The following is an 11782-nucleotide window of genomic DNA, read 5'->3' as shown; positions in this document are numbered from 1 at the left end:
CAAAAACTCACAAAATATATTTTATGGAAATAAAAAATACTGTAATATATTGAAAATGTTATTTTACAAAGATTTAAGTAAGTTTATATGTTGTTTTTGCTTTTTACGCTTAGTAGTTACTGTTCAGTGTGTGCCAAATACGCGAATTTTACTTTCTAGGTCAGCGTGTAGGGGCTCAGTAAAACCAAAAATCTGGATGTAGAGATAATATGTACATTATTATAGTCATTGTGATTTATTCTTGATGTGATTCAAACTGCTATCAATATGTCACAATTAGTTTTTTGTGTCGTTATTCTTGCATTTTGTTGATTTTAATCTTGGACTTCCTGATGGGAAATGTTGTTAAAGTTGTCCTCCAAACGCGCTAAGATAGAAAATTGCTAAAGTAATTATTGACCGTATTGACAACGTTGCTATGTCTCTTTCTTTCACAATTTCAGTGCGCATAGGCTTTACGCATCAGATAATTATTTTTCTTGCGAACAGACACATGGAATGATTTTTAAGCAGTAAAGTTTCATTCATAATAAATGTTAGCAGATAATATTGAAGAGTTATTTTGAAAGATGAGCAGTAAAAAAAAAGAAAAAAAGACAATAACTGGAAGTGGTTCAAATGATTCCCAATTTTAAAAGTTGAAGTTTTAATTCGCTGTTCTAAGCTGTGGCAGCTCGTTGGACATTGTAGGGTGTACTATTGAAATTTCTGCTTTCTTCCCAGTTCTGTGGTTTCTTCTAAATAAACGTTTAAAAATAATTTTACCGTATTACATGATTATCATAAACATATTTTTCAGCTCACGGATAACAAATAGCAAACAAATACAGCTACAGTATGATAAAACCTGAAGAAGAAAAACACTCTAAGGAAGAAGCAATTTGTTTGCTGATGCGATTATATTAGGAAATATTATTTTTTTGTCTCAAATTATAAATGCAATATTATGTCCAGTATACACATGAAAAACACTATTTTTGTTTTTCACCGCTGTAAACTTATGCTAATGTATTTTCTTAAGTGCAAAAGGAGAATAAAGAAGAATAACAAGTCAACTCGTTGGTGTGTGTGGGAGAAAGACATCCTTTCCCGAATGACCAAGCCTAACTTACAAACCAGTAGTATCATGTTATTAATGTTTTGTTCGTTTTTTATGTCATTTTGTGACTCTTTTCAATATGTATTGTTTTCTTTCTATCTGAATCCTGTTGTGTGAAAATAAACGGAAAATAAAAATTTTTTGTCATCTTTCTTTATTCTGTTGGGTGTTAAATAAGCCAGATGTTACAACAGAAAATATTCACACACACAGGAAATTAATTCACGACTATAAAAAGGGCAGAATTAATTAGCATTAATTTCATTTGATAATGTGATACAAATGTTTCTAATCAAAGTATTTTCATTACTACCAAAAAATCGTTGCTTTCCTGTACTGGGCTTGAGTATGAATTAATTAGCATTAATTTCATTTGATAATGTGATACAAATGTTTCTAATCAAAGTATTTTCATTACTACCAGAAAATCGTTGCCTTCCTGTACTAGGCCTGAGTACACTTGACGACTGCAATAAGAAAAAGACGATTCGGTAGTGATCACGAGGCGATAAAGAATGTCCAATACGATACAGAGAATGCAAATCATTTTTTTTTATAGTTGTTGTCCTAGCAACTTTCTCATATAATGTAAAATTTCAACTTCAACTACACGCGTTCAGAAAGTGGCGTATTTCAGTCTTCGTTCAAACACCTATGGAGCTTGGAATTATTTTGTAGCTTCGTAACCCTCGTAGGACATTTAGTCCATTACAGTTTAAACTACACAACTACGAAAATTTGACTTCTGCTCTTGTGCATAGTACGACATAAAGATGTTAACCCAAAGTTATCATACTGGAATTTTAGATGGATACTATGCATTCATTTTGTTTCTCCCATTATAACATGGAAACATATTTTGGCATCTGACCCCTCTTCCTTCACGCCTAGTGGCTCAGTAGTTAGCCTGAGAATATATAAAATTCAGATTAAAAACAAATCAACGAACAATCGATATTTTGCTTAGGGATATATGTGTGTGCGTGTGGAAATAATTATAATAACTTATATTTTAGTATGTAAAGTTTCAGTACTGGCAACATATTACTGATAAACTTAGACAGTGAAAGATTTGTATAAAACTTCTACATTTTACAACCTGGGTGAAGATAAGGCTTTTCATTTGACTCACAGCACAGAATGATTGCATTGACAGACTGAACACTAGGAGCCAAAGGGCATATTTTTAAGTAGTTTGTTAATCGCCACGAAAATCAATTAAACAAGTAAATAAAATTAAAAACTGGGCAGGTAAATTATGAGTTACCTTAAGTTGCACAGTTTCTAGAAAAGTTTGGCTAAGATTCAAGGCTGGTATGGTGTTTGATGCTGTACATTTCAACGAAAAAGTGCCTACTTTTCCAAGTTCAACTTTAGGTCCATAACAACAGAAATTTTCACAAGAGGACATTGTACTCACTGTGGCTACAATTATCAAAATCTCCTTACTTCTATTAATTAATTCCTTGCTTGAGAAATCCATCACAATGGATAAGATGTCATATACTCCGAATTTTAAGAAACTAAAAATGAAAACCACCTTGTTTTAGTTTTGAACAAATCAGAACATGTTCATATTGATTCGCTAAAGTTGAAACACGGGCTAACAACAATGGTGACTTATAATTGTTTAAAAAACAAATGGAAGATTACATAAATCCAACAAGGTGCTGTAATAGTCTGTTATCGAAAAAATTGTTTCAAATATTTTAATAACCCGTCACAACTTTGTATTTATTAAATAATGAATTTTAAAGTCGACTAATAAAGTCTAATTTTGTGAAATTAAGATTTAGACAGATTTGACGTATTCAATTTTTTAAGCGCAAAGTTACACAATGGGCTATATGTAGTGTGCCCACCACGAATATCGAAACCCTTGCCGTTGATCCACTGTGGGCGCATATTCATAGTTAGCACAAGTAATGTGGTTGAGCCTGTAAACAAAACCATTGTAGTAGCTGTAAGTGGCAGGATATAAGAGACAGTAGTTGAAATCGCGTGTTAATTTTTCAAATATGAAAACATAGAAGTCTAAACTTTCATAAAACTAATTGTTTTTTCAACATTGAAATTATTAATAAAATATCATAAGCGATCTCTGACTTAACAAGATCGCGTTCGCTAAACCATTCTCAACCAGAATATCTTGTGTAAGGCAATCTCGAATGACAGAAGAACTTACTAAATTACAGTGGCTTTTGTAGGGTTAATGGGAGCGACATTTCGTTGAAAATTGGCTTTGGCCATCAGTTGTTCTAATGTTCTTCAAAATTACTTATACCAGTCGTTCGGAACTTCGTACAAATGTCCTTGGTGTAATTTTCGAAGCTGACCTGCACGTGTAAGGTTGTAAAATACTCGAAATGTTACCAGTGCAACGGGTGTACGATGGGATACCCGTGACCCAAAATGTAAACCGTATAAGAGATCAGATAAGGTTTATCTCTTGCAAAGGAGACGGTACAAATAAACTTTATAAAGCGAAGATTGGTTTGTTTTGAATTTCACGCAAAGCTACACGAGGGCTATCTGCAATAGGTGTCCCTAATTTAGCAGTGATAGACTAGAGGGAAGGCAGCTAGTCAACACCACCCACCGCCAACTCTTGGGCTACTCTTTTACCAACGAATAGTGGGATTGACCATCACATTATAACGCCTCCACGGCTGAAAGGGCGATAATGTTTAGTGGGACGGAGATTTGAACCTGCGACCCTCAGATTGCGAGTCGAGCGCCGTAACTACTGGTCCATAAAGCGAAGAACAACAACTAAGTACCGACCGGATATTTTCAAGGAGGTTCCTAATCATGAAAAGAGTAGTGGGAGAAAGGACAATGGCGGAAAGGAAATAAACAACGTTAGCGAACTGCCTACCGTGTTTGGCTTGGTTTGATTGATGACCATCATCAGTACAATCTTCAATACTTCCAATTGCAGGAAAATGCTTGGCAGATCTCGCTCTACCCATCCTTGTAACTTACATACGTTTTTTGTTGTTGTTTTTTTAATTTGGCGGGTCCCTATCCGCATAGTAAATTACTATAATTTTGCCTGGTTCGGATACCGCTTTATAACGTTACATCTAGTAAGGCCGACCGGAGGGGGTCAACTGTTTTAACCAATAGCACCAGTATACAGTAGTCTGTCAGGCGACACTAAAATGACGTCACATAAGGAACGCTTAACGTTGCAGTTTGACTGTCGTGACGTCAGTAAAACGTGCGCATAGCATGAATCACGAGAAGAATTAAGCACTCTGTAGGCTTCAACACAGCACGACACACATTATCTTCAAAAGCGAGAAATAAAAAGATTTGTTACTCTTAATTTTGGTTTTATTTACTCTTGAAGTAGAACACTTTCGGGGACCCTGCGGAAGTACAACTAGTTTCTAGCTTCTCATTTTTATAGTTTAAAAATGACAAATTGTATCTAATTTATACCTTATTTATTTCTTAATACGGTCCTGCTTTTCTGATACTACATGTGCCACCTGTGGATGCACATACACTTCAAATTCTGCTTTGCTGTGATAATTTATTTGTTTGTTTGTTGTTAAGCGCAAAGCTACATAATAGGCTATCTGTGCTGTGCCCACCACGGGTATCGAAACCCGGTTTTTACTGTTATAAGCCTTACCGGTTTATCTGTGAATTTTCTTAAGTGCTATCTTATTATTTTATATCCTTTAAATCATATTGATTTTCCACAAGTTTCAATATAGACGATCTTCCTGGATTTCAAATTACTAACATTGTTGTGTTCACGAGAGTGATAGACGATTGTCGATCAATGTTGCTGAAGCTGATCGAACTTTGAATATTTCACAAAGTAAATATGATTTTCAACGTGCTTTGTAATGCTCGGTTCCTATTATTTGAAAAAAAAAATCATAACGTTAGGATGAGGTTTTTTTGTACTCTTTCGGGTATATTTCGAAACGTTATAAAAATCTTCAGACGACTTGATCATTTACTGGCATTTCACCAACGGCTATTCTAGCTACTATTGAATTTCTCGTATCCGATACAATTATTCGTAACGTACAATAATTTTAAATGATACAAGTAAGCGTATACGAACCTTCGCTTCATACTCTACAATCTATATCGTCAAATTATCATCAAAAGCACATTTGTATTTTTACTGTTTGCTCAAAGCTATCGTCCTTTGTTTTGAATTTCTACAAAACTAATTACCATAGTGACTGCTACGTTCTTTAACACCCAGAAGTATTGTTTTATGTTCACCTCGCTACATCATTTTTAAATAAATGCTAATTCTCTAACATATATATCAAACTTTCAAACCTGCAATGCACATGCTGAGACAGTTTTCACTCTTTAATGCACGTGTTGAGACAGTTTGCAGCCTTAAATGTGTGTGTTGAAACAGATTGCCCTCTGCAATTTACTTGAGGCAATTTGTACTCTGCAATGTACGTGTTGAGACAATTTGCACTCTCAAGTGCATACGTTGAGACAGTTTGAGCTCTGCAGTGCATATGTTGAGACAGTTTGCACTCTGCAATTTACGTGTTGAGACAATTTACACTATCAAGTGCACATGTTGAGATAGCTTGCACTCTTCAATGCCCATGTTAAGATAGTTTGTACCCTGCAATGATTTTGCACTTTAAAGCATGTTTTACAATGAGACCGGTTTTTTCAAGTGATTTATAGTGAGAAATATTCGTATTTCATGGTCACATTAACAAAGTACACTTCATATGGGATTCAGATGGAGTACCATCTATTTTAAAATAAATACGCAAAGAGCCTCTTCTGTTATCTGTATTTGTCACTTTCAATCTTAATTGTAGAATACTATAATCAAAGAGACGTGAGAAATAAACACATCTCGTCGTTTTTCTCTAGCCTAGTGTATTATTTTCAACTTGTTTATGAACGTTTAATAATAAATACTTCCAATTCGGAATGCCCCATGACACTACGTACACGAATATTGCAACGAATTGTTTCATATATAATGCAGTTCCTTATTCTGTTGTAGCGGGAACGTGAGCAATAAAAATAAATAGTGCAAAGTTTGGTACAAGCCCTAAATATTATATAACTTGATACAAAGCACGACAAACACATGTTTCGATAGTTACTTGTTTTGAGTAATATCCATCGCCTTTAATATGAAAGCTTGTCCTCTTTCCCCAGTAACAACGTTCAAGACAGGGTTTCGATACCCCTGGTGGGCAGAGCACAGATAGCCCATTGTGTAGCTTTGTGCTTAACTTTAGACAAACAAGCAAACACATTTATCTTAATCACCTTTCTAAAAGACTAAGCTAGAGGGTGTCTTTACAATGTGTCTGTGATGTTTTAATAACCTTTATGTTAAAGCTTAACCAGAATGTATCTTCAAAGGGTATCTATACATTAGTTTAATTATCTTTCTAGCAAGACTAAGCTAAAAGTTATCTTCACAGATCTCTATATAATATTTTAATAACCATTCTAGAAAAGCTAAGCTAGAGGGTATCTTCACAAGGTCTCTATACATTATTTTAATGAGTTTTCTGGCAAAGATAAGCTGGAAGGTATCTCCACAAGGTCTCTATAGAATATTTTAATTGCCTTTTTAGCAAGGCTAAGCTAAGGGGGTACCTACAAAGGATCTGCATATGGTATTTTATCGAACCTTCTAGCAAGGCTAAGAAGTTAGATTTCTTCACAGTAGTTATATCCGAAATATCGAAATTTGTTTGCCTGAAATATAAGGAGAGAGAATATGTGCGTATTTTGCTATGAAATGTTTTTTGTTTTTTAAATCTCGTTTTCACAGAACTAGGTTGTATTTAGATAGACACGATCGATGTCTTCTCACAAACACCAGGAGTTTTAATCCAAAGATATAATTCAAATATAAAATAAAAGGTAAATTCCAATTTCCTGAAACAACTAGAACAAAAAGAGATTGTTAGAAAAGTAGTCATAGCTACTAAATTTATAAATCAAATTAACTTACAACAGAAAAAAACCCTATAAAATACAGCACAGTTACGGGCTTACACCTTAAAATAAAGAACGAACACACGGTAAGCCATAACCTAAATAATAATAATAAAGATTATAGTATTGTTTCATGTGACTGAATAAAGATATGAAAAAATTATCGGGAATGAAACGCTACTAGATCATCATCTTTGGGAAGACCTCTACGTTCATCCTTTATCAATTCCCCGAAAATAATGGATCATCATCTTTGAGTAGACCTTTACGTTCATCCTTTATCAATTCCACGAAAATAATGGTATAAAGAAAAAGAAGCCCTGTGGATTCGGCTTCGCTCTGAACGGTGAGAAATACAAATACTTTCAACCACCAGGTTTGTGTCACGTTTGGTTCTTCAATGATTTCTCTTTAAAAAAAACAACAAAATGTCAGCCATTAATGACTTAAAGTTGTCTCACTTACAGAAATGCTTGAGGAATGCACATAGAAATGCTGAAATTTTTCATTATTTTCTAAGTTGATTTTTATAAGCCTGCTATTTTTAAAAACATCATAATCATCTAAGTTTGCCACAAAATAGTCTAGTAGAATTTATATTTCTTGAAATAGAAATTCTATTTATGTTAATCATTTAAATGTGAGTAATTTGGGAAGTTTGTTTCTTTTAACAAAAAGATACATAATGGGCTACATCAGCGCTCTGTCCACCACGGGTTTTAAGTTCGTAATCTTACCTTTAACCCTCTGGGGACAATTTGGAAAGTAAAGTTAAAAAACAAAATTATGAAAACAAATTCAAATGATTCATCATTGATTTTACCTGTTTATTGCTTTTTTCAATTAAATAAGAAAATCAACTAACTGGATATTAGAAATATAATTACCCCCCCCTCCCAAGAGCACAGTGGTATGTTAGCGGACTTACAAAGCTAGAAACCGGGTTTCGATACCCGTGGTGGGCAGAGCACAGATAGCCCTTTGTGTAGCTTTGTGCTTAACTACAAACAATTATGATATATATATGCGAAAGAAAGATCTTTCTTGACCAATCTTTTAATTAATTGAAACATTAACTATGTAATAATTCAGTACAAACAAACAAACAAAAATGGAGTTCAAAGTGTCTACCTTTTAAACAACACGTCATATTAAAATAATTTGGAATATACACATCAGCCGATATAAAGTCATGATGAAACGACATGTATCCAAAATTACATTCTGACATTAGTTGGCGTTACGTAAATAGGGTGATGCCACCAAAATATTTATTGCTTTTTGGAATGGTATGTAACAATCCTTTCTGACGTAAAATATCCATACATTCAGATCATAAAGATGTGTTCAGATTGGGTTTTAGAATTTCCGAGATGTGATTATCTCTGTTATTTGATGGCATTAAACAATAATAATAATTTGGAATAATTTGAGAAATTTGGACTCTCCAGAAAGAGACCTGCAACAAGTCGTGTCACAGCTAAAGTGTGAAAAGCTACGAACACAAGTGTCAGTGGGAAAAAAACCATCCACGTGTCACAAACAACAGTATGCAACATTATCAAGAACAATCTTTGTCTGGAAATGAGGCTATGGATTAACTAAAATAAGTTTTCCCGTTCATTTGTGTTCTCTGATAACAATTCGAAACTTAAATGTTTATATATCTATGAAGCAACTTTCATTAATTATTAGGCTTCAAACTGAATCTATGCATGATATTTATCACTTCTCCCTGGTGGCTTAGCTGCAAGTCTAAGAGCCAATAACGCTAAAAACTGGGTTTAGATACTCGCGACTGACAGAGCACAGATAGCCCATTGTGTAGCTTAGCGCTTAACAACAAACAAACGTTTTTCATTAAGGATATTGGATAAAAGTTTTAATGAATATCATTCGTCAAGCAATATTTCTTCCAATTTAAATATTTTCCTGAAGACTTCTAATTAATCTATCTAGAAAAGTATAAAAAAATCGGAATTTATCAGATACTGAATAAAAACTGACCTCCTTTCCAACTTATAAGGAAGATCCTTCCTTTACTGTTTAAGAATGACCTAAACAGAATAGTCTCCAGCACATATCCTAAGTGATTAAAAAAAAAGATAAGAACAACACGATGTAATAGTCTCCAGTACATATCCTACATGGTTTTAAAACGACTGTTCATCGTCGTTATTTTGGCTGAATATTCATTAAATAAAGATTTCTATTTATGAAGTACAGAATCTACTATCTGAGATACTCGGATAACATTTGAAATAATTCAAGTCATTCTAAAACATTCGGCTAACAAACAAACAAAAGCAATCTTTTACTTGTGGCAAACTAACCTGTGATGTAACGAGATCATGATGAGAACAATCAAGGAATGAGTGCTGTATGAACAACAAGTTTATACAAGGCTATTTTTATCATGTATGAGAATACATTTCCTGTGTATTTTTCATTTTCTATTGAAACAACACTATTCACCTAGCGTATTGTTTAGAGACAATCAATCACAATCACCAAATAAAACATCAGAAGCAGATTTTTCGTACAATCATAACAACTTCTGCAGAAACATGAAAGCTACAATTGTTGTAACTAAAAAACAACACGTCACACGTGTAATAAACACCACTTGTGAATTGTTGAAGATAAAGGGGGCGTGTTTTGCTACTGATCGCAAAAACTGCAATTTTTTACCATTGTGTTAGAAGATTTCCATACGTCAAAAAAGTTGCCGGGCTGGACTTTTCTTCAATACTCTTAACAACATGTGTTATTGGTCAGAGAATGTAGAACGTGCTGAATCAAGCAGTTCAACAGTTGACGTAACCTCTTCGACTTCAACCGCTCTAGAATCAACGAAACATAAACACCACCAAACAGTTGGTCAGTTATAACGATACGACTCTGAACAAACACTTTCTATTTATGTTGGATACCCATCTTTGAAAAAAAGTTATGTCATAATAAAAAAAATTATATTTAATAACCGCATTATAATGCACATTTACTATTATTTCAAACTATTATCACGCACAATTCTTCATGCAGCATTTGGGAAAGACTATATCTTAAATTGATCTCGATAGATCAAGTTAAATACAGCTCAATAAAAGTGAGTACGTAAAGATATATTATTCGTATTGAGAAATATATCATAGTATTATTTTTTCATTTAATAATAGCATTTATTTAGCATTATTTCAAACTATTATCACAAAATAATTCCTTATGCAGCATTTGGAGAAGATATCTTAAATTGATCTCTACAGATCAAGCTAAATACAGTTCAATAAAAGTGAAAATCTAAATATATATTATTCGAATTGAAAAATAGAAATAAAATACTTAACTTTTCATTTAAATGTCCTTCTGGATTCATGTACATTTCTCTTCCAATGTTAAATAAAATTTGAGTAGTCAACATGATTTTGTACTGTTGTGTGTATCAATCTAACGTCTTAGATCTTACGCCTTTCTATGTATTTTGTATTCTTTTAATGACGGTACGAAATGCTTTGATTGAGATGGATTTACTATGTTATTTGTGTGATATCATCAGATTGATTTACTACTGTTTGCGTGATATCATGAAGACTGATGTGCTACTTTTCGTGATATTACCAAAACTGATATACTAGAAGTTGAGTCTGCCGGTGAGTCAGTTGTAAGTTTCTGGAATTACAACCCTAAAATCCAAGTTTCGATTTTCCGGGATGGAAAGAGTACAGATAGCCCATTGTGTAACTTTGCACTTAAAACTCGGCAACTACTGTTTGCGTGATATCATTAAGACCGATATACTACTGTTTGCGTGATATCATCAAGACTGGTTTCCTACTATTTGCGAGATATCATCAAGACCGATATACCACTGTTTGCGTGATATCATCAAGACCGATTTCCTACTGTTTGCGTGATATCATCAAGACCGATATACCACTGTTTGCATGATATCATGAAGAGATATGTACTCCTGTTTGCGTGATATCATCAAGACCGATATACCACTGTTTGCATGATATCATGAAGACATATGTACTCCTGTTTGCGTGATATCATCAAGACCGATTTCCTACTGTTTGCGTGATATCATCAAGACCGATTTCCTACTGTTTGCGTGATATCATCAAGCCCGATTTCCTACTGTATGCGTGATATCATCAAGACCGATATACCACTGTTTGCGTTATATCATCAAGACTGATGTACTACTGTTTGCGTTTATGTTAATAAAATTGGCCCATTCTTTGTTATTCGCATTCTATGAAACACGAGTGCTTTTGGTGCTAATAAATGAAAGTTTTTAGGTCATAGAGCTGCACCTACTTGCTAAATCTTTCACTTGAATCAACATATCGATTACTCGCAAGCTTTAGAGAACTTAAGAGCAATACTCGCCGGTGTTTTACGGAAATTGCAAGGTGTATATGTATTAGCATCCTTATTTAATGATGTAATATATCTGAAACAGATAGACTCACCAGAATAGCGCTTAGGTTGAATGTTATCTAGTTATAAAATATTTATTTCTTCTAGACCGACAAGATTGAATATCATGTCCTTTTAAAATATGTGTCTCCTCCAGACTAATCAGATTGAATAATACGTTCTTTTAAAATATATGTCTTCTCTAGACTAATCAGATTGAATAATACGTTCTTTTAAAATATGTGTCTTTTCTTGACTGATCAGGTTGAATAATATGTTATTTTAAAA

At 33.7% G+C, this 11782-nt stretch overlaps 1 long non-coding RNA gene across 1 annotated transcript in view; it reads right to left on the bottom strand.

Moving 5' to 3' along the window:
- The window catches only part of LOC111086096, a 16652-nt gene that overhangs the window by 920 nt on the left and 3950 nt on the right, over positions 1-11782 (bottom strand). The window contains exon 2 of the long non-coding RNA XR_002610853.1: positions 6374-6379. This is a non-coding gene — a long non-coding RNA (uncharacterized LOC111086096). The remainder of the gene's footprint in view (positions 1-6373; positions 6380-11782) is intronic.

The sequence above is a fragment of the Limulus polyphemus genome, unplaced genomic scaffold (genome assembly GCF_000517525.1).
Source record: "Limulus polyphemus unplaced genomic scaffold, Limulus_polyphemus-2.1.2 Scaffold34, whole genome shotgun sequence".
Classification (NCBI taxonomy): Eukaryota; Metazoa; Arthropoda; class Merostomata; order Xiphosura; family Limulidae; genus Limulus; species Limulus polyphemus.
The sequence above is the reverse complement of the archived record's forward strand: the minus strand, read 5'-3'. Positions and strand labels throughout refer to the sequence as shown.